Genomic DNA, 26,590 nt, shown 5'->3' with positions numbered 1-26,590 from the left:
TCGTCCAAATGTGGAATGTCTTTTGCCAGACATGATTACCTCATTTGAGAAATCACGTCAAATGCACATATCACTGGTATAGCCTTGCCTTTTAAAAGCAAACTACATGTAAGTGAATTCTAACAAAATCTGTGGGCTAAATATAATAACAATGCTCAAGTTTGGAATCTGGTTTCGCAAATGTCAACATCCCATGAATACCTTTGACCTTGAATACTGTAAAACGAGGAATGTTCCCGTGCATCTTAATTTCGTGAATTTCTCGAGCGCCAAAATTCACGAAATTAAAATGCACGCGAAAGTTCTTGCCTACACAATATGCACTGGATGCCAGTAGCAATTCACAAAAATTTCATGCTGCGAGAACGGCTGTCGGCTTCAATTCGCGAAATTTTCATGCCGCGAATATATCATGTTTTACAGTACTGAATATAATAGCTTTGACCTTGACTTTCAAAATAACCTGTCACTTTAGGCCTGCCATTGTTGATCACTGAGTCTTACCCAGGATATTATTAACGGATATAAATGATACCCTGCCTACCAAAGTACAGTTTATACCATCACAAGACATTCTCAGGTGAAATTACAGCTAAAAGATATATTTTCAGCCCAAGTTTGGTGTTCTTGAGGAATTTTGCCAAAATCTAATTACTAATTCCTCAAGTGGTATAACTGGGTATAAAGACATCAAGAAAATCCATTATGATAACACTTAACAGTACTTGGGGCTGACAGAGGGATGGATGGACACCCTAAAGATACAATGGCCTTCACATGAAATACATAATAAATGCTCTGTTGCAATAACCTCTGAGTTACGATGACTATTGATGGGGCTAAAGGATGTAGGCCTACACTACACTGTAGTAGCCGTCAACCCAAACATGACCTGTACATGATTTCTTTGCACAATCTCATGGGTGAGAACTTTGTGAGTTCATGAAATCATTATCTCAGCTACCAGCATAATCTGCATTGTGGTTTCGACTAATACCACCATAATAGTAAAAACCTGAGAAAATTTGGAATTCATCAACCTTCTTTAATCTTCTTGTGCAAATTTTAATGATACTTGTACCATTCTGTGCATCTGATTTCAATGCATTCATAGAATCTATTCTGAACTTGGTGTGAAATTGCACTTCAATAGTATAATTTAGCTTTTTTTCTCAATATCATGCCTCAATGATTCTTTCAACTCCGATCGTCATCGTCGTCCTCCTCCTCCTCACGATGGGGAAAAAAAAAGGTTCACAAGTCAAAAGAGAGTTAATTGATGGTTTTGTTAGTAACTGATCAGTCAGCTTGCTGACTTCATTGCAAGGAATTATATGTATCTTTCAAAAAGCTTGTGTCAAGTTGTGCGGTTTATCACGTTTTGCACATAGGCCTACATTTACACCCCAATTCCAGCTTGAACATAATCTTTAAGTGTACTGAACTGCCTGTGCTCTCGGTATACGGTAGAAAGGTTTACGACTATCGATGCTAATTTCTTGGTCGCCGCTGATATGTCTATTAATTTTCAAAGAATCAGTCTAATGAGTATGCACTCAGCAAGGTATGACCGCTCCTACTGCTGTGAGCATCAGCATTCTGACCCATCAGCATTCCCTACCACCTCTCCTTTCCTCCCCTCCCGCTCCCCTCCCCCCTCCCCCCCCCCCCCCCCCCCCCCCCCGTCCCCTCCTATGCGAAGTGAGTGATCAGCGCCTAGAGCGGGGCATTCACAGCAGCCCAGTAAAAACAACTGAGACATGACTCATCTACCTCAGACTATTGAATATGACAGCATCGGAGGGTCAGGCTCTGACAGTACAACACAACGCCAGCCATTCCTTGCTCTCCCCTCAGGCGGCTTACGATTTAACGGTTGTCGCCCCCACTTCTGAAACATTGCTGGGGTCTCTTTCGAACAACCAAAAAAAAAAAAAAAATGCCCTCAATGTAGCATAAAATGGCTGCTTATCTGGTCAACACACCATAACAGTTCATTCATAGCCAGATTAGCATTAGTCATTACCTTTTGTACGACCTGCTCTCTGAAGGTACAGTAATTGTCCACATTACAATGAAATTCACCCAACAATCACTGTAATTTAAACACACCAATTCTTCCTCACAGAAGGCAGCTTGATCTAAACTTTAATTTAAATGTGTATCAGTAGGAAAGCAATTAAAAAAAAAGAAATTAAAAAAGAATGAAACAAACAAATTTGCATATTTGAACACAAATATCTCTTTCAACAGTGTGATCAGCATTGTGCACCAAATCACAAGAAATCCAGCGACTATTTCAAAATTATTGCAACTGTGAGTTGAGAAATAGCATGATAATCTGCCGATCCATACTAACTCTACCCTAATAACACCCCCCCCCCAAATACACACACACACACACACACACACACACACACGCAAACATGAAAAAAAGCATATTCCATAGACAGATAATATTGCAATGATTAAAGAATAATGCTCCATTCAATAAAAGAGTCAGTGGGATGTGGTCCTAAGACTAGACACAAAAGAAATCCTCTCAGTTTTACTACTTTATACAATGAAAGTGGTACCTGTACATGCCCTGTATTCTACATTGTAGATCTACGATACTGGTATTTGGAGGCTTTCCCAACACAGGAAGAAGGTAGGCCCTACATGTACAGCTCATGCCCTGCTCACTGAGAAAAACCTGTGGCCACTTACTCACCAGTTCTGTGGCTCTTACCAGCCTCCATGGAAGTCATTCCGAGATAAAAAGCCATTGTTTGGCTTCCCCAGAAAGCCTTCCGTTCATGAGAAATTTAAAATGCATACAAAGAAGGCTCTAGGTATCTAGCATATGAACAGAACATTGTCCATATGTACCACCTTACATGTTGCTTTGTGCCCTAATCACCAATAACAGAAATTCTTCCTCTCAGAATTTGAATGTGTTGACCCATCACATCCTGGGGTAATTTTGCTGCAGAATTATAATCACCTTTTCCTCTTCAAACTGGCAATTCTAAATTTTACTGCAGAAGACTGTAAAAGTAGAAATTGTAGTGTGAGGAATTTTTTGCACTCAGCCAGAGAAAATTTAATAATTTCCTGTGTTTTTAATTCCCTAGAATGAAAGAGATTCAAACCATTATTACAAATCACACACAAAAATATTTGAGCACTTTTCTTTTTGCAGTAGTTTCAGTTGCACAGAATGCACGAAAATTTCCACTTTTACAGTATACCTATAATACTTTCTATGTTTATGATTGGAGAATGATGATGTAGAACTGGCTATTGACATGCATATGAATCTGTACGAAATGAGAAAAATATAGAAATTTGTGACTTTTGCAGAGAAGGGGGGACTTAAATCTTCTATATACAGTATAAAATGTGTTGTCAATTAAAGACCAAAAAAATATTTCGGAAATCAGAAGAAAGGTTTTGCAAATTTTGAAAATGAACAACAAAGGACTAGATGACAGGAAGTTGTCTGGTTGAAACTACAGCGAATGTGCATGCGTTGACTTCTGTAGCACATTGTACTAAATTCTGAGGGGGAGTTCGCTGCTCTTTACATGGTGTCAGTAACAGCATGATGCCTCTCAAGTGTCAGTATTCTTGGAAATTGTGGAAGAAAGACACTCAACACTATGTTTGGGAAATGTTATTCCAATTAGGTCCCTTGTATAAATATTCCCCATGATGCGTTTTATTTGCACACGGTCTCTTCTTTGTTTGCACCGTTCAAGGATAGTTCACAATAATTCACGAGTTTTGATCTGATTACATGTTGTAACTGATTTGCCTTGCCTTGAGAAACAAATAGCAAAGGCTTCTCCAATAACCTCCTCCCCCCCCCCCCCCCCCTTTCATGGTTTTTATTGACTTACAACATGCTGCACTTCACAATGGCTAGCAACGCTGTAAAACCTAGATAGTGGGCAAAAGATGAAGCATACATGTATTATTGGTTTCCATGTATGACTTCTAAAATAGATATCAATGATACATTCGGCAAGCACAATAACAGACGTTACAATTGGTTTCAAATCACAAAATTGTACTAGTGTGGATGTTTTATATGGTTCTTCAAGCCAGTATAAAATGAATTCTGAGCTAGCAATTTCTGCATTTTTTTTTTGTGTGGTCTCTTTATCTCCCATCCAGACTGTATGCTGCTAACAAGGCTGTTTATATAATGACTCATACCACAGGGATACGTCACACAGTTGCCTGCCTTTTTCTGTCCACTTGTGACTTCCAGAGAGGTGCAACAAAGAGCAAAGACCAGGAAGAAAGAATAGAAAGTAACCCATTGTGTTTTCTAATGTGTGAACCGCGGAAGGTCATGTCAACACGACAAAATCCCTCAAAGCACACACACACACGAAACCATCCTGCAAACTTTAATAACATTACCATGATACATTTCGTGTAGTTTATGTTTGGATACTAAATCTTAAAAGGAAACCGAAATCCAAAGATGAATGTGGATTGGGTGAAGGCAGCAATATTAGTGCAACACATTAGTGAAAGTTTGAGGTGAATCAGATTTACGTGTAATCAATTCAAAAGTTGTGAATTTCAAAAGTTTTGGTGCCATCATCACTGGATGAAGGAGACTAACAACAGTTTATGAAATCATTATGCACAACACATAGAAAAAATATCAACATATTTTTTATTAGTCCAGCATAATACTGAGGAGCACTTAACTTACCCCTTTCAGAAAACAGGGGGATTAATTATCCTTTACATACATCGTCATGTACACATGTACATTTGTATGTCAGTACCCAAGTCGATGGAATGTGTACTTTTCATGAAAAATGAAATTTTGAGGAATTTTCCTTTTAAAGGGACAATACCACTAATAGATACTATTCATACTGACAAACAGCAATACAGGTTTTTTTTTAATTCTTTAATAGATGGTTGGATAATGGAAACTTTATTTAAAGAAATGCACATTATGAACTGTTCCAGTTACCCACAGACATACCTGTATATGGGACTATGAGACTGGTACATGGGTAAATGGTACAAAGGTTACCAGATAGGTACAGTGTATTCATGCCAACAAAAATCTTTGGAATTTGGTCAGACCTCTTGTCTCTATCTCACTGAGATAGTTTGTGTTTGTGTGGTTTACATGAGCAGTTTGTTTCTACTTCCAAAACTATTTTTAGAAATGATCACACTTTTCTATTTTTCTTCTGCATGCCAGTCAGGTGCGATGAATCAGGAAAAATCAATGACTGTGCAGAATTAATTTCATTAAATGCACACACAGTTTGGCAACAACATCCCCAGCATTGCAATGGGATGCATACAATTGTAATATCGTCCAACTTATTTATGTGGCACATTTCATACACTACTTTTTCCAAAGCGCAAATTGTGGGTGAGATTTTACATTTACTGTACGTGCCTACTGCAGCCACCTATCTTTCATTACTGCTGAGAGTATTCTATACGCTCAGGAGCAACATGAGTGCCCCCTGAAATTCGCCAATTGTTATTTCTATCTAATCTCCACATGCTTCAACTTGGAGCAGACTTTATCACGCTCCTACTCTCTAATGCTCATATTACTCCCCATCACATACCTCTGGAGGTACGATGTCATTTGCACGGTTCACATGAAGTTCAGAAGTATTGGCATCACACTTGTATGGGCATAAACTTTATATTCATGCCTAGCTTAAATAAGTGAACAAGATACAGTCAATGAGCCTACAGTGACTGTTTTGAATTCAAACATGAACTCACCGCTAAAAGATCTGGGCGCAGCTTTTTAAAGCCAGCATATCGTTGTGATTCAAGAGCCCATGGATTCCGCTCCCTACCTAGTGGTCTATTCAGCTGATCTGTATTCGGTGAGCGAAAATTGGACGCGAGCGAAATGCCATTTGCCAACCTAATGTTCTCTTTCGGCTTGCCCTCATATTTACCAGACGGGGTCTCACTGCCAAGGTACATGTACATTGTACATGCATGTCTGCTGACAAGTCATGGAAGTGTCTGAAATTCCCAAACAGGGCCAGAATCGGGCTCATGAATCCTGACAAGATACGTGTACCGGCTATAAAGTAGCAAGGATTACGGTCCCAAATATACCCATATGATTACAGCTTCTACACAGTGTGTGCTTATCAATATAACATATTATATGGAGTTTCCACAATGGAATGATTTGCACAGATTCCTACTGTGCCTACACACAGGTTTCAGAATACTGTACATTCAACATAGATACAGTGTCAGCAAAGTGGCAGAGGAAGATAAACAAGGTTTTAGGGTTTGTTTTGGTGTGAAAATAAAGTATAGACATAGGTTTACTAATTCTAGCTCAGTGCATCATTGTGCAAAATTTCAATTCTACACTGTACATTTACCATGACTCTTGAAGAGATTGTATCAAGTACTGTACTTCATGTTAAAACATGTCTGTTCAGATAAAGCACTGCAGGGGTAGTTTTGCATGCAAAATCATGCAAGTAAAGAAAAGTAACATTTGTTCAGCATAAATGTCAGTGAGACGTTCAACATCAGTATTTTATGGAAGGTAAAAAACAAAATGAAACTTGTGTAGCATTTGTTCATTCACTTATTATACAACTTTGATGCCACAAATTACTTTTTCAGAATACATACCCATTTGGCAGGACGTCAACTGCTAACATGACCATTAATTCACACTCCCACTGAATGTTGTACCCACTGAACAGTATTAACTCTGAATGATGTTCAACTGGTCTTGAATGTGCTTACAAAGAATATCTCTGCTGTAATCAATGTACAGTGTATTTTCCACTGGACTTTCAAACAATAAGGCAATTTTTCCCATGAGACTTACTCAGAGAGCTGTAATTATGCTCCACTATTTGCCTGTGTATTTATATTTATAGCATAGCACCTTCTAATTTTCCTTACCTCAATTAGGTTATAGAATGATGGCAAGGGGACAGTCTTGCCCGCTGATTTGCTACTCTACTAATTAGTTATTTTTGGAGCAACCACACTCGCCAATCAATAATTTGGGGAGTTTCCTAGTCCTCCGATCTCTTGGGTTATAAACAATCAGGTGATAAATGATTTAAGGGGTGAGCCAACTTTGAACACCACCTTTCGATGGAGTACACCTGCACTACTGTTTCTGTGTGTATCTTTGGGCATGTATTGTATCAAAGCTATAATATCTCACAATTATGGAAAAGGGGAATGAGTGCAAGCACAGGCCAGAAACTCATTATGTGTAATGTCACAACGTGCACAAGATATGAGGCAAAGATTAAAAAAGTTAGCAGATCATGAAACCAAGTCATCAACAGTAGACAAGCAACAGAAGCTCAGAAAAAGCATAATGCAATGCATCTCTTTTGTAATGTTCATATGCGACATATTTTGCAGTCATTTTTATATTGTAAACTAGTTCATGTGAGTCAATAGAGCTTTTCTGTAATGTACACGATGTATGAAAATTCATGGAAGTTTGTTTTCCTACAGTCTAGTGAATGAACCATTCTATTTACCTGCCACCTCCATTTAAGTTTCATAAACAGGAATACACTTTAGTATTCATTAGTTGTTGCTATGTGGGGCAAGCCTCCGGCAAGCTCTGTGGTTGTTACAGCAATCTTTTGTAAACAAAGCCTGCATAGAATTTGAATACACGACAGAAATGGTCCAAATTTATCTTTGAGAAATTCACAACACAACGACGACACATTGCCTTATGGCACATGAGTGCGTTGTGTGCTTCACACATGAGTAGTTACCAACACCTGCACAAAATGCCTGCACATTGCAGGCAGACCTCATCATTGCTTGCACACAATCCGTAGGGACCTACTGACAAACGAGATTCACACACTGCGTAATGTTCCAGTGCAGAGCACATCTGTTTCAATCCGCACAAGGAAAGAATAACAAACACTGTATTTCATAAAGGAAAGTTTCTCGCAGACGTAGTAAGTGTCATGGCAATTCTGGGTGATGAGGTACAATTTGTGTGACATCTATCTGCCTACATATTACACATAGCGAGCACATTCATGAAACTCATTCCATAGTAGAATGTGCCCTGCACAATCAACATTTTACCACCTGAACTAACATACAATCATCTCATACAACATTTATACAGCACACTAGCGTCTCACTGACGCCTGCCACTGACCCATACTGTAGCTGCACAGTGCAAATGCACTAAAAGCTTTGCTATCATGGCATGACTCGGACATGGTGCTTGTATCAACAATTCATTCTTTCGCTTGGTCTTGAAATGATTAAAAGAATAAATCATGTAACTTGCAGCTGAGTAAAGCATGCAACTACCTTCTCACAGACGGATACTGCTATAAAATTTGCTTCCTGAGAAAGAATTGTCCTCCTCAATTTCAGTCCTTGGTTGTGGTTCAGGGCAAATTTAACCACTTGTGAAATTCCTGATTTGCTGCATGGAAATATGCAAAATATACAACATAATACTCACAGCATTTATTACTGCAACCTCTTTCCTCCCATTCCATAACCATCTGCTTTGTTTTCAGCTGTTCCGAAGAGCAGGTAAAATAATAAAAACAATAACCCAAAACTGAGAAATGGTTGAATAATGGCTCCATATATGGTGATCCCATGCCAAAGGAGACAATGAGTGTGTTTATGAGCTTTGTTCTCGCTCTTGCTCTCTCTCTCTCTAATACATCATGACTTCCAGGAAAAGCCAGAGGAGGTACAACGGGGTACTATGCCTTAAAGGGATGGTTTAGTTTTGGTTGAGATGGGAATTCCGGTTTTAACTTTTTGTGAGATAATTAGAAAACACTTATTATTCTTAAACATTAAAGCGCATACAATTCTGGGAGGAATGAAATGTTTATTTGATGACAATCAGGTTGGAAATGGCCGAGATATAAGCAAAACAAAGAGGTCCTAACAAAAAGTACAGTTGTAGGTCCTACCTTTCATTAGGACTTCTTTGTTTTACTTTTTTTTTATATCTCTGCCATTCCAAAACTGATCTTCATCAAATACACTTTAAATTCCTCTTAGAATTGTATGCTCTTTAACATTTGATATATTCAAGTGGTTTCTAATTATCTCACAAAAATCTAACACCTGAATCTCTATCTAAACCAAAACTATACCACCCTTTGCTTTGTCTCTGCAATTCACCACAAAACAATCGACATGAGAGCAAATTGCATTGTAATCTCAAACAATATAACACACATTTGTGTGCATTCGTTGAAAAAAAAAATCTCCCTATAGCAAAACATGGTTGGAATATTAGCAACATGCAATATCATTGGGTATGTGTATCAACTCACTTCTGGTGCAGAATTGATGGTTCCCAAACAACTTCAGGGAGTTTTTGGCAGTTGATAAACACAGAGCTGTTTTGATTATAGGGTTAGAAATGCATAAACTGAAATGGTCAAAAAAAGTGCAACCACAACATTTGAGCCAGGAACATATTTCTACAGAGTTGATAAATGCAAAGTCCTTTTGAAATGCATCGATAACTTGGACCTGCCGACCAATCAATAACTCACCATTGGTAAAATTTGGTTCCTCAAATAGTACTTTACTGTCTATATTGATCATTTTTTGTTGATTCGGTCACAATATTGGTTTTAATGTAAACTGCCATGAAATCGCTACACGTCCATTGCGTGAAATAAGCAATTTGAAACACATATGCACATGCACTAGCTGGTCCAGCACCTGTTTATGAGCATCGAAGACATAACCCCAGGGCGCTCTGTTGTGAATTGTGGAAAGAGGATGAATGAAGAAAACATCTTCCCAAGACCATGGGAACAGTCTGGATATGTGCGAGTTTACCATGGGCTACATTGTACAGTGTATAAAGTTTATAACAAATGTATATTAGTATACAATTTTGTATAATATATACAATTTTGTATAAATGCCAGCCTATTGCTGGTGAAATATGCACTTTTAAAGTTGCCTATTAAAAGTTATGCTGTTTCTTAAAAATGCGAATAGGGATATATGCTATTCATTTAATAAGCGCGCTCCCACAGAATAGACAGAGGGTTACTTCTAATGGTAAAAAGTGAACTGACCAAGGGGGCCCGAAAGGGGGGGCTGCCCATACATGTCCCAACTTCAGATAAGAAGCCCACCATGAAGAGACAGATACCATTGGTCTAACCAGGGGTGTGTTTGTGGATATAAATTATGCTAATGAGGACTGGCATCTTGCATTGCTTGTGTGCCTCTGTGTGTGTGTGTGCTACAGTGTAAATTGTGTCAATTATTGTTAAAATCTAAATAGAAAGACAAGACAAAACACTATCTACTTTCTCGGGGTTACTTTATTTGGAGTTTACTTGGATGTAGAGACGTAAAGCGATGCTTATTTGCCCCTCCAGGTTTCACTATCCCTCTGATATGGGCTGTACCTTTTTTTAGTATTAATAAAAGAAGGCCCATTTTTAAGGTATGAATTCATGTTTTATTAACCTGTCCCTTCTGCAATTCTCTCCAGTCTCAGAACCTTTAAAAGGTCCCCAAACGAGATTCTTTGTCAAATGTTCTGTGATATTCAACGAATGAATATTAGTTCAATCGGGCTGTTCTTGTCTCCTCAGAATATTACTTAGGTCTTTAACCCGTAGAGGACGGTTTGATTTTGCTACATCACACATTTCCCATAGAAGCTTGCCCGAGTATACTCCGGACTCGTCCTCAACGGGATAAGTCCATACATTTTCAGTTCATGTAGCATGTCAATTTATAAATTTATCTAAAGTAAACGGCTACCATTTACGAGAAGAGCCAATCATCCATTTCTTCATGCCTCTTCAGCTCTCAGAGACTCTTCAGCTCTCAGAGACTCAGGACTACACAGAGTAGACTTCTAGGCCTATACCCTCACCAGCACCAAATGGTCGTCAAGAAATGCAAAAAGTAACAATTATTGTCCCATACGGTCGTAACTCATAGATTATTCCTGTAAAGATAAAGCTACCATTATACCATGATGATGAAGAAAAAGGGGAAAATGCAACTAAAATTTGCAAGAGGGTCAAGTTTGACTCCAGGCCAGACCAACAGCATGCATGGCATTGCCATTGAACTTTGAAGGTTTGATCTGAGATCAATCACAAAAATACAATGCTGCAATTTCGTTACCGACCGGTACCTACAGTCAGTATCACCATGATTCGTTTACACAGAAACGACAATTCAATTCAGCAGCACCATGCCCAATCGCGTTTAGCGTACAGGTCTCCGACTATGCAGCCAGACGATTCGGCACGATAGCGAACAATGAACGTATGGCAGCACAGGGGTCAAACGCTACACCCGAATGAATGAAGGCGATCCGGCGAGTGATTCCCACCACAATCAACAGACGATTTCTGTTACCATTTGATACCATTGTACACACGATACTGAGTATTCATTTGACATATTTCAAACTGCTCAAACACAAGTTACTCACCCTTTCATGACAGTCAGTTCGAAAATGTCCACAATATCTTACTTCAGTAGCTCTCCACAGTGTCTCGATAGCAACTGCATTGCTCAGAACAATTCCCCATACATTTCTACCAACTTTTGTTGCACCCGACCCGTATACCGACCGCGGTGAGGTACAATAAGTGTACGTGCCACAATCGAATCGTGTGTATGATACCCGTGCATCATATCGCTGGCATGCATACACATACAATATACAGGAAGTTAGGTGACGTTTAAATCACGTGACAGGCAACGAGTACTGGGTCTACCTGGTCGGATACTAGTACCAGGTAAAAAGACGTTATTTTATGCCAAGTGATGAAATGAAGTTCATATAGAAGATGTCCAGATGACATGTGAAAATAAGGATGACCAAATTCGGAGCGAAGATGAATGTAAACAATAAGGCGTTATCACGGAAGTGAGCATATTTGTCAGTAGTCAGCAGATTTCGCAACTGACAGAGCATGACATGTACCGGGCGCATAAGGCCGATTACGGTAAACTTGATTTTGCTCACTATGTCGAAAGCTTTACAAAGGGTAAAATTAGAAAGATTCCCACCTTTCATATAGGAAGTTCGAACTTGGAAGTAGTATATGAATACACATATTTGGGTATATGTTTCAATTACAAGGGAAGGTTTATTAAGGCTGAGAAATTATTATATGATCAGGCTAGCAAAGCAATGTATTCTCTTATTTCAAAATGTAGAAGACTTAATTTACCCATTGATATCCAACTTAAGTTATTTGACAGCCTGGTCCTCCCCATTGTGACTTTTAATGGTTGTGAAATATGGGGCTACTCTCAGTGTGCTTTGGCTGAGAAATTGCATATAAAATTTTGCAAAATAATTCTTGATTGTAAACAATCAACTCCAACTTGTATGATCCCTGGTGAACTTGGACGATATCCAATTATGAATTATGTCAAATGTAGGATGGTTAGTTTCTGGTCCATAATTCAGAAAGATAACTCTTTTATTGCTTACATTATGTATTGCCTTATTTTTAATATGCAAAAAGCTCAAAACCTCTCATCACAATGGTTAATTGCTGTTCAAAATGTGTTGAACAATTGTGGGTTTAGTAATATTTGGTTAGCTCAAACATGTAGCCACGTATGGTTAAAAAAAAGTCAAACAGAGATTGAATGATCAATTGATTCAAACTTGGTCTAGTACTGTTAATGACAGTGAGTACTGTGTCAATTATCGCATTTTTAAATGTAAATTTATGTTTGAACCGTATCTCCTGACCCTCCCTCGCAAATATGCTAGTACTTTGACTAAATTCCGTTTAGCTAACTCTAAACTCCCAGTACATAGTATGAGGGAAGTACAGCAATATCAATTATGATGATAGGATATGCCCACTGTGTAACTCAAACAAAATCGGTGATGAATTCCATGTGTTATTTGAATGCAGTTCATTATGATACTCTGAGACAAGCTTTGTTGCCGAGATACAATTATAGAAATCCAAATACCCATAAAATGGAAAAACTATTTAACTGTAAAAGTAAGGTGAAATTGCTAAATCTTTGTAAAATAATTGAGGCTATTGGAGCAAAGTTCAGATCCTCAATGCCGCCCTAGACACCACCCCCCCCCCCGACCACCAGAATATAGTGCCCTCCCCATAACTACATTATATATTTTGCTTACACTGACTCATTCCACTACTTTTTGTAATAACAGTCAACCCCCTTTTTTTGTTTTTGTTTGTTTGTTTTTTGACCACGAAAATACAGTGCCTTCCCATAACCGCATTATTTTGTTTACATTGATTCACCCCACTAGTAATAGCTGATACCTCTCCACTCATCTCCCCCACCACCAACCCCTCCCCTGCCAACTTGATAGTGGTCCCCTTGTTATTAAGATAACTATTCTTTTTATTGTATTTGTTAAAATTCCTGTATTATTAAAAAGTGGCTTAATAATGATAAAGTTACAAGAAAATGTTTAATGTATAGTCCGAGTGTATGTAAACTTTATTTTTAAGCCAATAGGAAATCAAATACAGTACTCTCTAAAAAAAAATCGAGTGAAAATATTCACTCGTAAAAGAGTGAATACAAAAAAGAGTGAATTCAGAGTGAAATTGGAGTGAATTTTGAGTGAAAATATTTATTTTAACTCATTTTGGAGTGACCTCAAGGATCACTCGAAGATTTTGGATTGATCCTTGACGTCACTCTAAAACGAGTGAAAATGAACATTTTCACTCAAAATTCACCCCAATTTCACTCTAAATTCACTCTTTTATGTATTCACTCTTTTAAGAGTGAATATTTTCACTCGATTTTTTTTTTTTAGAGAGTAGTCTTAATTACAGTGTTAATTTTTGTAAAATAATGTTGGCATTCAGTGATTTGAATTTAAAAGTTTGAGCTCGAGTTGTAGCTATTACTTTGAACCATTTTTAGAATATTAATTGTAGTAATTGACTGCAAGTTGTGGACTACTATCTCAACAGAAAATGAGAAGCAAACACGTGTCACAATACTGTCATACACATGTCATGTAAATATGTATATGTTATATCTGTTCATTATTACTCATGTCTTGTATCTCATACAATGTTAAACCTTTATATGCCCAGTTGGGGCCAAAAGGTGTGTTTTACAATAAAGTTCAAAGTTCAAGTACAAGTAACCAAGCACAAGTGTATGATATACCTAGGAAAATGTATCCCATATTATCTAGGCATGTGTATTATAATCTTGTGAAGAGTTTGAATGTGAAAGCCGATATAATGTCCATTTTATCAACCTGAGACATTTGATATTGAAAACTTTTGAACGGATTTTCCAATTTTCCTCAAACTTTCACTCATGGTGTTCTCTCAATATCACCAGAAATATAAACTGCCTCCCCTCCCCCCCCCCCCCCCCCCCCCACTTCTGAAAACGTGGCGCCGGCCGCGGCGTGCATGGATGTTAGGACAGGTAATCGATCTTATTCGAAGTTAGAAGACACAGACCGATCTTTGGGTTAAAAGATTAAGATGACCATGGTTTGACCTAAATTTCAGTTTCACGCGTCTCTAACACGCCATCAAATTAACTACTGTATTGTAAGATAAGGGTTAAGTACGGTAACAATTCCCCTCCACTCTTTGCCAGTCTGCAGTCTGTTGGAAACACAGAACTAAGTTCTGTGATTGGAAATGAATGCCAGAGGCTCACCCTCACCTCTTATCCTCTTCGTAAAGTACAGTTAAGTGTACGCATAATCAGCCGCGCCATAAAGTTATAACATTTCATAACTGAAGAGTTGAAATGTAAAAGCATTATCTTTATTAATATTTGTGACATTTTAGATTAAAGCTGCTGAAAAATAAAGAAAATAAGCAAACAATATGTGAGAAATCTAGCGACATATTCGCAAATATTTCATGTTGTGTAACGAGTGCGGTAGGCCTATATTAAGATATTCTATTTCTCTATTTGACTTTGATCTTAGGCCCTATACTTTGAAGTCTTGATTAATTAAGTTTCCAACTCTTCAATTACTTCTCTCTTAAATAATTATATTCTTCCTTCTTTTTCTTCCTCAGAGCTAAAAACTTAATGGTACACACGGCTAAAGATGCACTCTGAGAAAAATAGGTTCAACTTTGCACCTCTACCAGTTTCACATCGGGGGTACCTTTTCAGACCATGTCACAATGGGAGCACTTTTCAAGGTGCAACTTTGCACGTTTCTGCCCTGAAAGGTGCAAAGTAGCACCTGTTAGGGTATTCCCAGTGTGACACTGGTGAAGGCGCAAAGAATGTACATAACAATAAGAATCCGGGAAGAGGCGAATACTTCCCTCAACTCTCTACGGATTTTTGATGATAGTTTGGGGAAGCGTGCCTATGGACATTGACTTTCAGAAGATATACATGTGTATTATGCATGTCTATCTAAAGTTTTTGGTAATTCCTTGTGTCGCTGTCTCTGTACTAGTATACAACGACGCTATAACAACGTATCATAACATTTCACAAATTTAATACTGAGTAGGCCTACATTTTTTCAAGGAATTCATAAACAGTGCTTAAACAGGAAATCCAGTCCAAATATAAGGTAGTCTGGTTATAATAAAAGAGTAAAATCTTACGAGATCAACGGTAAAAAATTACTGAAATAGAGTAAAATATAAGGAAGTTATGACATTTTGAAGTTTCGCTTATTTCTGCAAAACAGTTCTTGTACAGTGGATATGAATATGCAAATGAGTGAACTAACCATGTCATACCCTTACAATTTTCATTGATTGTGTACACACACACACACACACACACACACACACAAAATGACGAAAATTCACTGTTTCTGTCATTGAAGTCTGAAACATGATGTTATTTCTGGTTGAATAACTTCAGAATATAGTGATCACTTAGATATACAAAAATTTGAGCATCGGGCATATTGCGTTGTAATGAAAAACTAGAAATTTCAAAATTTTATGTACAAACTAATAGTACGTTGTGAGGGAATGACATGCTCACTTTGACATTTGCATATTCATATTGACTGTTCAAGAACCCCCCCCCCCCTCCACCCACAAAAGATAGCGAAATTTCAAAATGTCATAACTTCCTTATTTTTCATCCGATTTCGATCAAAATTATACCGTTGAACTCATACTATTTTACTCTTTCTAATCTCATATTTGGACTAGATTTTCTCCTTTAAATAAGCTCATTCTGAAGGCATGGAAAATAAAACCCAACTTGGAGGGAATGTTAACCATTCGATAATGAATTGAGTTTCTTGAAATGGTATAAACAATCAGTATCCTACTGTGATTATTGTCTCTCTGGTTCAGATTCAGATCTGTGTTGCACCTTGTCGAGTCAGTCAGAACTTTATTTGTATTGCATAATTATGTTTGTTTGTTTTTCATCAGCAGAGAAATTCAACAACAAAGCTCCATCTCAGCTCGCAATATTTCGTCTTGGCTGAGTAACGACATTGTTTGCTGTGTAAAATAATCAGTAATGAACCATTTCGGCTTTTTCTTCATAGTCTCTTAAGAATTTCGCATTAATCATTTATAAGTCTATATTACTTTTTTTGCCGTTGCTGTGGAAAATAACGAAAACGAAAACAAATGAAAAGAAAAAAAAAAGAAAGAAAATAAAGCAAAGCCATCAAAGAGCCCTTCAGGGAAAATGTATTTAGAATTATAATGAGAAGATTTTGTGAGTACATCGATACACTCTCATTAAGATGAAAACTCTCCTTTCTAAAAGTATGCTTGATCCTCAGCATCTTGTGAGAGGATCGGTGTTATTTTCTTCTTCTTTAATTTCATTCTTTTAGGGCCAGTCAATAATTATCTAAAGACATCCAATTTACATTTGTTCGCATTATCAACGACAAGTAAGAAAAAAAATATTCATAAGCAGCTTTGACTTATCATTTCCTCCAATCAGTCATGAATCTTTTAGGCCCTACTGGACAAGAGTTATCACATAAAATAAAAAAGTACACAAACGAAATCGAATGAAGCAACCAACTCAGTCATGCATATAAAGGACAACGCCCTCTATAGTCTGCAACATTATGGCTCATAATCATGACATGGCAGTACATTTTTAGTGATATGCAGCTACAAGTCATTTTAGAGCATGCTATGTGGGGCTCTCTATATGGAAAATCAATAACTGATTGGAATAGAATGGATTTTTTTTTTGTTGCTATTCGTGTCACGGAATCGTTGCTAAGGAACATTAAGAGACTGAATAATAGACGAATGAATGGATATAAAAATTGCTACATACATGATGATACACAGACGGATACTTAGTGCCCGATAACAGATGCGATTTTGATGTGCATGTTTTTGTGTGTATACATTGATAACTATAATTATAATTTTTAAGTAATATATTCTGAATAACTGCCCTTTCATTTACGTTTTAAATAGACGCTATGTTTATGTTACTTGTCATCGTTGAAACGTTCATAATTAATTTCTTATAATTGTGTTTTACAATGTAAAGCATAATAAGCCTTTGGACTACCATTTCAGTATGACTTAAATAAACCGTTATCGGTCGATCAGTAATTGCAGCAACAGAAGAAGAAGGAGCAACAGCAGCAGCAGCAACAGCAGCAAAAGGCTAGCTTATGTTGCGGCATAGGCTATAATAGCAGGTGTCAGTTGTGGGGAAAGACTTGACCGAAAGATCGGTCTGTATCTTGTCGGGGATATCAATTTTCCGCGGAGACTACGTTTGACTTCACGGAATCCCCTTATGTATACGGAGGAAAGCTAATCATCAGCCGTAAATGTCAAAAATAGTAATAATAATATTAAAAAAAAAACACCTCCGGACAGATGGATTTTTCTGTCTAGGGAAAGACGTGGTCTCTGCCTGTCTCTTTTTGTGTCTGTGTTTTTGTCTGTCAGCTAACTCCCTCCCCCCCTCCCTCCGTTTCCCTAACTATATCTTTAGCCTGATTTTCCCTTTGCCCAATCACCTTGGGTCGTCACATTCTCCGACTGCCTTACCACCCATGCTATACAACGCAAACAAACAATAGACCCCCTACTCTAACTGACGGTATGGGCGTCGAATCAACAGGGATATGTTCCATAGAGATGTTTTGATTCATTCTTCGAATCCTTATAGCATGTTATCAATTCAGCAAGGTCACGTGGTCACTCAGGCTCGGCGAATCGATACTTTTTTCTCTCTCTCTTTTCAGCTTGAGTCAATCACTACAGAGCATAACAACTTCACGTGGTCCGTCACAAACAAAAAGCCTCCACTGTCTACGAAATGCACGGTCCATACAGGTATAGACAAAAGGTGACGTATTATGCTCTGCACTCTCTTAATTTCTAGGACTTAAATTTTAAATCTTTCTTACGACTTAAAATATTTTAAGTCTTTAAGACTTATTTTAGGTGGCTTCGATTAAAAGTTGAGTGTCGAAGTTGTTCGCAATCTAAATCTAACAAGGACTTAAACTTTCAGCCAATCAGATGACTTGTAAATGACGTCATGCGCTATCTTGAACCGCCTAAAACCGGAATTGGCGCTGGCCGTCACTTTGCTTCATGCGATGCTAGATAGCGTAGTCATACACACACATTCAGTGCACAATATGTACATTGTACATGTACTATTGTACTTGTACCTACCATCGACCATTTGCAAACAAACGCTATTGACTCGAACAGTTGAGATGGTCTTGAAGGCAGAAATCATGCAGGCCGGAGTTTTTTGAGGGCATGATCTGACGGAAGCTTGACCAAGTTGCTTAAAGGTGAGCATATTACTGTATGAATGCTTAAGAATGTGTTTGATAACTCTGGGACTCAGTAACCAAAGATAAAAGATGTTAAGATGTGCACTAACCGCCCTACATTTTTGGCGAGTTTGAGCCTTGCCACTGTATTATACAGCGCTGTCCATCCCTGAAGCGCCAGTGCTAACGTTAGCTGTTCATGGCTAATGTGTCTATCCAAACATTGTAACAAGTTACATGTAGGCTAACGTTATACTAGTATTGTGGGGGCTCTATTTCGGTGAAACTGCAAGTACAAGTGTAGTAATACAGGGACTCTTATAAAGCGCCCATTCTACCTAATGACTTACGATGTTGGTGTCTTGACTGAAAGGTAAAGCTATGGGCATAACAGGCTACTGTAGCGTAGGCCTAACTGTCGTCTAACACTGAGTAACAGTAACAAGTTAGTGTCAGTTCACCCCTTCCTACACTCTTGTAAGGTTTAATTTATCAATTTCTACGTAGAAAGGCACAGTTCTAGGCCTTATCATGCCCCACTATGCTGTGATAAAATGTAGGGCATATGCTGTTAGATGGGTTTTATTTTTAACGTTGTGTTTAGGCCACCAATAGTACGTAGACCCTATGGGCGCTACAATTGAACTGCGACCAGCCCAAACACGAAGCCCCCTGTGTGATGAGCGCCCCAGGGTTTAGGGCGCCAATGCTGCAATGCCAGTGCAGTGGCGTCAAGCTCTGAACTGTAAAAACTTCTATCGCATGGGCCATATTGGCTGACATCACCAATTTCCATTGACTCCCATATTAAAGTAGGGGGTCTACAATTAATAAACAGTTTCTGTTCCATTGCATGACTAGGTCTACTGAGTCTGATGTCACAATAAACAATTACCTTTGGCGTGTGCACTCAACACTCTTACTATCAAGCGTGCATCATGTCACTCATTTTACTGGAATAATCGACTTCAATGCTACTTGCACTCGGCTGCGTACATGTGTATGTAATGTGAATGTGCTACTGATTTGCATTCCATGAAAATACTTCTATTATTATTACTACCACTCAGTAGTAGGCCTGGACACCTAGGCCTTATGGTTGCCATTTCTGCACTGAATTCAAGACTCTTTCTTGAACTAGTAAGTCTGTTTATTAGTGTTATTGTTGAAGGTGTTGTATGAAACAAATAATGTATGGGATTAACTCGTGCAATGGAACAAGATTTCGCACCTGGATAAAGGTATTCTACTCCAGTCTTTCTCTTTGTAGCATAATCAATGTGGTGATCTGTGTTTGAGTAGAAGGATCTAGACTTAAAAATTCTACAGATCTACACTTCTGGCTGAGATGTATGCATTATAAGCATAACATACACCAGTGAGAGAATGTAGTGAAGTTTTACAATATATGAGGCCTTTTTTATTTTTTACTTTTAATATTTTTTAAGATAAAGGGAATGCAAATTACCTGTTATTTGTATAATTTGTACTCCAAGGAGTACTCTGTCAGGACTATCCCTTCTTGGTGTTTAGATATGCAAGACATCCCTGGTATTTCTAAAAATTGATTTTAACGATAACATCTGAAACAAAAATCAGAGATATCGGTCTCATTTTTTCCTCCAGCATGAAATACAACCCTCGAGACCAATAAGAAATAATTAATTACATAAAAATCTAGAAATGTGGCTATGGCGACCGTTTATACCCCCGAAGCATATTTGTTTTCTTCCTTTTTTTTTGTCAAGCATTTCTGTTTTTCATTTTCCACTTCCTTATCACTGATATTTCACAGTTTTTGTGTTTATTTTCAGATCAATGCGGACTTTGCCCAGTTGTACCGAGAAAAGTGCAGGAGATGGTGAACAGATGGGGGCCATTTTACGTCAATAGAATCTTGCACTTGCCAAGCGAAACCACCCTTAGTTGCAAGACATCGTAAGAAGATGTGAAGACATGGATGGAGACAGTAAGTCCTTCCGCCAATCCTCATAGATCTTGTGGCATTGATTATAATTACTGGAACAATTTCTGTCCAAAGTGTAAGAGTAAAACTTACTCATTTGTTTATGCTTCATTGCTATTACACTTTTCAGGAAAGTGAATGTGTACGAGTTTGCTCTTCATAGACTGATATTGATAATAAGTCGAAAACTGAATGTTAGGGATTGTCAGAGCTGATACAATACATCATATCTAATATGTTAAAGAGAATGGGTGAAATACGTAAAGTTGAAAAAAAAAATTGTATTGTGTTCCATTCTATAGGAATTTTGTGGAATGTCACTACTTGCAGTGATGCTTCACAGACCCAACATCCCCATGTAGAAGAAAGGGAGAGGACCTCTCATGCTCCCGAGGGATGCCCAGCAGTACCTGGTGCAGAATGACTATGTGCCTGTAAGTACAGTATATGCTTAATGTTTATAGACTTGAAATCAGTTTATGATCAAATCATTGAGCTTCCAATTTTGAGAATTATCAACACATATGCATGTTTCATTGGGCTTTTAAGTACCAGCTCATGTTTAGAGAAGAATATTTGAGCTTCGTATCTTACAAAGCAAGACTCGTGTAGAATCTGCATGTACTCAGTAACAGGTGGAATTTAAAAATCTGAATTTCTCATGTTGTCGTGAGAAATGCAAAGTTTTCTTCTCTGATATATCAGTGTTTTTGAAGCGATTCTTCTCAAACAAACTTTAGAACATTCAGCAATGAGTATTGTGTAGGGGTATCTACCGTGTTTTGACAGTTTTCTTTTAAATTCATTAAATTATGGATTAAAAATGCATGCTGACTTCTATTGATTTGTAATAATATGTACATCAAATATCTTATGAGTCTGGAACATGTAAATATCAAGTAGGCCCCACCCCGATGATGGCAAAAAGTAATCTGATTTCTGGGAATTTTTTTCAAGGCTTTGAGGTTTACCAGATGAGACAAAATGTTTTAAAATAATATGTTCCGAAATATATCAGAAATATTTACTTGTACATCACAAACTAATAGTTATGTGATGAATATGTTATTAGTACATTGTATTTAAGATCAATATGTAAAATTATATTTTAATATTTTTCCCCTCCAGAGTGCCCTCTCACTGAGAACTTAACTTCCCTCTATGTGATGCAAAGTTTATTTGATAATAATTGTAGCCTTTGTCATTTGCTCAAACGATTCAAGTGAAATTTAGTTCGAAATATCAGTAGTGCTATACATGTTTAATCTCTTTTCAGGTAGGAACCAATGTTCATGGCATTGCTGATGCAGAGACTCCAACCCCAGTCCCAAGCATCTTCTGATCTGGAGATTCTCCCACCTGAAAGCCCTAGCAAACGGGAAACGCCAAGTTGATCCGCGCGAAACGTATACATCACGAGCGAGAAGCGCGAAGTTCAGTGATGCTAAAGATGCCACCTTCAGCCAGCCCTGCTTAGTCAGATAAGGGAGTGACTAGACGTACATCCAGTATTTTTTCATCCTGGACAAGACCATACTAAGTCCAGGCTGGAGATGACCGGAAGCAAGAATTTGACAGACTCTTTAAAGCCCACTGTGTCTTCATCGTCAAATATGCTTGGGTGCTTGAAGCATTCTTTGATTTTGTGGCGGCATATTCATGTACTGCTACAATCCCAAGTGAGGGCTTCGTTCTGGGCATTAGCCACGAACTTCAAGAACACGTCAGTGTATGATGCTAGTAAGATTTTCCGACATTGTGCCACAAACCCATACACACAAGAAGCATATCTGACTTGCCCTGATGTGCAGCAAAGTTTTCTTAATTTTCGGTGAATTCTTAAATCAAAGTAACACAGGTAAAATGCTGCAATGTTTCCTTTGAAGATACTATCATGCATAATGTTTGACTCATGGATATTGAGTTATGTTATGTGTGCCTCACTTTTCCATTTATATTGAGCTACAAATCAATGCACACAAGAAGCATGTCTGTCATGCCCTGGTTGTAGTAAAGTTTCCTTGTAATTTTTTTTTTGTGTGCATTTTTAAGTGAAAATAACACAATAAGGAAAGTTAATGGTGCAATGTTTCCTTTAGAGGTGCTATCATGTATGTGTGTGCCTCACTTTTGCATTTGCATTGCTACGTGAACATTTAAACAATATTTCAAGTTTTTATACATGTCCAGTTTCAATTTATTTATTGTTCATCTTTGGCTTGTTTTCTGTATATTATGTCTGGTTGATGATGACAAAAAAAAAGTAATGCCAGATCCGCATTGATTTAAATTGAAAGAAGAAAGTTTTAAGTTCCCCTGAACACTTTTGTAATTATTCAACGATTACCTAATTTTCATCACTCCCACAGTGTTGTTGAGCCATTGTCCATCACATTTATTGAGCGCTGATTTGTTGCTATTTTCATTATGACGTTGTGGCTAAACACTTTAATATGAAACTCTCTATTTATAAAGAAATAAACTTTGGTTTTCCAGCCAAAGTATGTGCTTGAACCCACGAGGAAGGATAGATTCAGCGCAGATGGGCACCTTAAACAAATTTAGAGCATTTGACTTGAAATTTGGCACACATGACCACTATGGTATATAGATATGGAAACAATGTGGTGAGCAATGCGTTGCCATGGTAACAGCTTTTTTTAAACCAAAAAACATACAAAAATATTGTGGATTCAGCTAACTTAGAATAGTCTTCGAGCATTTAGCTAGAAATTTGGCACAAAAGACCACTGTGGTATATAGATGTGTAAACATATTCTTTCGTAAGTGTCGATCAATGTGTTGCCATGGTAACGGCATATTTTGAATGAAAATCATACAAAAATATTGTGGATTCAGTTAACTCCCTCACTCTTTGAGTAACTGGCTTGACATTTGGCACATGCAACAACTTTAGCATATAGATGTGCGAACTTAATCTTTCATCAATGGTGAACAATGCGTTGCCATGGTAACAGCATCTTTTCACTAAAATGCATGATACAAAGATATTGTGGATTCATGTAACAACCTCAGTCTTTGAGCATTTAGCTTGAAATTTGGCACACCTGACCACTATGGTACGTACATGTGCAAACTTAACCTTTCGTCATTGTTGATCATTGTGTTGCCATGGTAACAACATAGTTTGAATGAAAATCATACAAAAATATTTTGGATTCAGGTAACTCCCTCAGTCTTTGAGCATTTGGCTTGAAATTTGGCACATGCAACCATTGTAGTTCAGAAATATGCAAACTTCATATTTCATCATTGTTAAACAATGTGTTGCCATGGTAACGGTGCATTTTCAATGAAAATCATACAAACATTTCGATTCTCCTGTCTCTGTTTAGAGCATTTTGGCTTCAAATTTGGCACATGTTACCTCTACATTACCTAGATGTGCAAAAAATCTTTTGTCACAGTGGAAAATGTGTTGCCATGGTAACAGTATATTTTGCATGAAAATGATACACTAATGTGAATTCAACTAAACCCCTCACCCTTTTAGCATTTAGCTTGAAATTTGGCACATATGACGGCTATGATATAGGGCCTATAGTTGTGCCAACTTCATTTTTTTCTTAATGTCCAACATTGTGTTGCCATGGTTACACAATTTTTAGTACAAACCATAGAAATCGTCAGTTTATTTATCTTGCTCACTCAGTTTTTGAGCACTTGATTTGAGAGGTGGAACAGTGCATTGCCGTGGTAATTTTTTTTCTTTATCAAAAAGTAAGAAAAAATAATCCTGGTTGAGCTATAAATTCCCTCAATTGTGGGTGGGGGTATATTAATCACAATGAGTGATAATTCTAGTTAAAAATTCAGATTGCATCACTTCAACATAGTGCTTTGTTACAAGATATGACATCAAAGTAATTAAGAAAAAACTAGTGGTCCATCTCACTTGAACAGTCTCTTGAGATGGTTCCCTGTCATCAGTTGAGATGGATTCTTAAATATCAATAGATTAAGCAGGAATTTGTATATTCTTTTGTCAAACATTTTGTCTACCAAAATGCAGTATGGAAATGTACTTATGTAAATCCATTTCAGACAATCGATATTCAAGGAATTTTAGAAGTAAGTTTAGAATGTTAATTGTTATTTGAGCTTCTTAATGTTTTAAGGTGAATTTACTTCAGAGTTTACATAGATCTTGCTCCCTACTGTTGTATGTAATACAGTTTGGATTCAATTGTAAATTTTCCCTACGGAATAGTGGAAAAATTAGGGAAGTCTGGTAAGAAATAAGGAAATGTAACATGTTTTCAGAAAACATTTCTTGACTAGTCCGTATGAATATGCAAATACATGCAGGTGAAAAGTGTAAAAATATTTTGAAGGAATGACATCATCAATTCCCTCATTTGGACGTTCATAAAGACTGGACAAGTTCTGTTTTCTGGAAATGTGTGAAATTGAAAAGAGACATATCTTCCTTATTTCGTAGCTGATTTTCATAGTCTTTACACCATTCTGTGTAGGGAAATTTCTTCTCTTTTCTAATTTGATTACACTAATTTTGGCCTTTACTTCCCTCTTGATTAGATTTAAACTATGCATCATTCCAAAAAATCAAATAATTCTTTAAATTGCATGCATGGGACGTACAAAGCGTGTAAATCTAAACGTCAACTTAATGGAGGCTGTATTGTTTATTACACAGCATCATTTCTAAAATTTAAGTTATTAGAATTCATATATAATCTTATATTTGTTCATAGTTTCCATCTTACGACTTAACGATGCTCACCAGGGAAAGAAATACATAAAATGAAAGTGAATCGAGTCGTATGGAGTCATCTTGCAAGATTTAAAAAAAAAGTGAAAAAAAGTAATCTATTTGGCAATGAAGGTTCCAGTCGTCTAGTAACTTGTTTACAGAACACAGTGAAAGAAGCATCAGTAACATGAATGTGAAGATGTGACCATCTGAGACTATTGCAAAATATGCTCTGTTTTCATCATGTCGTATTTCATTTTTTCTGGAGCCTACATGTGTATGACAATCATCTGTATATTTTGTAACTTATCGATGTTTGTGAAAAATGCATCAGTTTGATTTTGTTAAAATAAATAGACCTTTACATGTGAAGAAAGTGCATCAATTGGCTGTCATTTTCAGTAGTCTGAGTTTAAATCCATGATGGATTTATTTGAAATAAATCCAAGGAAGGCTTAAAATAAGTCTTTCGTCGTTTAAATCCAAGCTGGATTTATTCTAAAAACAAGTCTAAGAAAGATTTAAATGTAATCTAATAAGACTTAAAAAATAAATCCTATAGACTTGAAATATAAGTCGAACATAGACTTAAATTTTTAAATCCTAGCTAAGACTTACTTTTAAGTCCTAAGGTTTTGTCTGTATTTACAGTCCGCTAGGACTTAAAGCAATAAATCCTTAGGACTTAAAAATAAATCCTAGAAATTAAGAGAGCACTCGACGTGTAATGCGTTTAGGATGACAGAATTATAGTGTTCGTGGTTGCTTGGGCAGGATCGAGTTACCATGGCAACATACAGCAAAACACCCGTTATCAGCTGTTTCAAAGAGATAAAGAGAGTGGATTAATCGTTTACAATAGGGTATGAAAAGGGTCATTTATTTTTCTATTGGGATATGGGTTAGTTAGCAATGACTACCACGAGTTTACTTACATTCTGCAATTAAATCTTTCTCCGGTGAGACAAAACGTGCAAGCGCACGCCACCGTAATCTTCGTGTAGACAGTAAATCTCGGTTTTTGACCATCAACAAACAAACGATCAAAGTCAGCATGTAGAAGAACGACTGGGCTACTTCAATATTACCAAAAACAAGCAAGCAAACAAAACAAAAACCTGGAAATCTTCGT

The 26,590-nt window shown here is 37.3% G+C and overlaps 1 protein-coding gene across 1 annotated transcript in view; it reads right to left on the bottom strand.

The window, feature by feature from the left end:
• Nucleotides 1-11,611, bottom strand: part of LOC139720969 (DCN1-like protein 3) — a 47,886-nt gene extending 36,275 nt beyond the window's left edge. The window contains exon 1 of the mRNA XM_071632298.1: nt 11,477-11,611. The gene's annotated coding sequence lies outside the window, so the exon portion shown is untranslated. The remainder of the gene's footprint in view (nt 1-11,476) is intronic.
• Between the last annotated feature and the right edge of the window lie 14,979 nt (nt 11,612-26,590).

This window comes from Diadema antillarum, unplaced genomic scaffold (genome assembly GCF_040938485.1).
Source record: "Diadema antillarum isolate AM-2024a unplaced genomic scaffold, OU_Dant_1.0 scf00000135, whole genome shotgun sequence".
Classification (NCBI taxonomy): Eukaryota; Metazoa; Echinodermata; class Echinoidea; order Diadematoida; family Diadematidae; genus Diadema; species Diadema antillarum.
This window is presented reverse-complemented; position numbering and strand designations above follow the sequence as displayed.